General features: G+C 34.1%; 1 protein-coding gene across 3 annotated transcripts in view; it reads right to left on the bottom strand.

Moving 5' to 3' along the window:
* LOC134849099 (coiled-coil domain-containing protein 181-like) overlaps positions 1–1,539 on the bottom strand; it is a 479,610-nt gene that overhangs the window by 252,380 nt on the left and 225,691 nt on the right. The gene's annotated exons all lie outside the window — the stretch shown is intronic.

Here is a 1,539-nt window from a genome sequence, read left to right on the forward strand (position 1 = left end):
GATCTTTGATAACTTTTTAAAAAGCAGGTTTTGTACACACTAAAAAGTAAATTCTTAATTTAATTTATGCGATCTACTTAACAATCTCCCCCCCTTGTGGTACCTACTTAAGAATCTCAACCTCTATGAATAAATACAGTAAAATAGCACTGAAATTTCTATTGACAATTCTAGTTTTGCTGCATTCTGGTTGGTCGAAAAACCTCTCACCCCTTTTTTGATTTAAGTGCAGTACACCTAAATACGATACCCTCGCGGGACATAGAAACCAGTAGATTAAAAAACATCCAGAAAAATAACCAACAAAAACCAGTAGAAAAAACCCCAACAAAAATTGCATGTAGTTCTTAAACAGGGGCACAACAGCGGTTCGCCGTGATGAGCTGTACAGCTCTTGTGTTGGTCCTTTCCCCCGTGGATAAATGGTCTTAATCCTAATTACACTCAATTGCGAGAATATTACTACTTTTCTAACTAAGCTGCTGATAGTGAAAAAGTATAGAGGACCTGATTTAGAAAAAGTTTTGCTATCGCAAATGAGACAAGCAATGTATGAAGTCTTATGATTAGCCTTTTTGTTTACCACGGTGAACCAAGTTGAAAGAAGTTATTATCCAAACAACTTGTACTTCTTTCAGAAAACAATACGGCTAGGCTTTCTCACCATTTTGTATATTTTCAAAAGAAGCTGTGTTTGCTCAACAAGTAGCACGAATGGCCTTGAAAACACCTGTGATTTTCAAGGAAAGTGGCCAATATGTATGCTTGGGCTGTTTTTTTTGCTCAGAAAAATTTCAAAGAAAACTATTAGCGTGCGAGGATCAATCCGGAAATCTACGGATTGCTACGCGAATGTGCTTTCAGTGCACTTAATCGTTTTGGAAACTGTTCGGTCAATACCTGATTGTTTTAATGCGTCAATTACTTATGCTAGGCATACTATCCCCGCACTCATAACTATTCCAAATGGATTTGAGGCAATCTAATTGCTCTTATTCATTCGACTCAAATTATGGCACATCACATCTTCTAATTTCTCAAAATTTTGTTCAAAAATTATCCGAGACCAGTGAAATTTCATGTTTTAATGGATTTATTTTCAATCCTGCAAAATCCAAATTCTTTAAATTCTAATGGATAATCTTTTTGATCAAAGCTATGAAAACAAGCACTCAAGGAATCTATAAATATACATTCATGCTTGCAGGATAATTTACATTAAAAAAACTGACCCTTCTTAACACATTGGAGCTAAGTATATTATAAAGTTATATGTAACTGGTGCATGTAGAGTTACAAAAGTGAAAATATTATTTTTGGTGTTCAAATAAGAATATGTTTGATCGGTGATCGACAATTATGCAACTATTGCTCAGTTCACATTTTATTTCAGAAGTCAGTTCGCAAAACTAGTTTTTTTCTATTATAAATGTAAACAAGCAGTTGGTTTCCTTCTTTTTTGCATACCGCATATGGCTTTCAAAATCCTCTCTTATAAGATTTCAGCAAAACATTCATTGTTAAAAACTGACCATAAAT

Source organism: Symsagittifera roscoffensis, chromosome 1 (genome assembly GCF_963678635.1).
Source record: "Symsagittifera roscoffensis chromosome 1, txSymRosc1.1, whole genome shotgun sequence".
In the NCBI taxonomy this organism is placed as follows: domain Eukaryota; kingdom Metazoa; phylum Xenacoelomorpha; order Acoela; family Convolutidae; genus Symsagittifera; species Symsagittifera roscoffensis.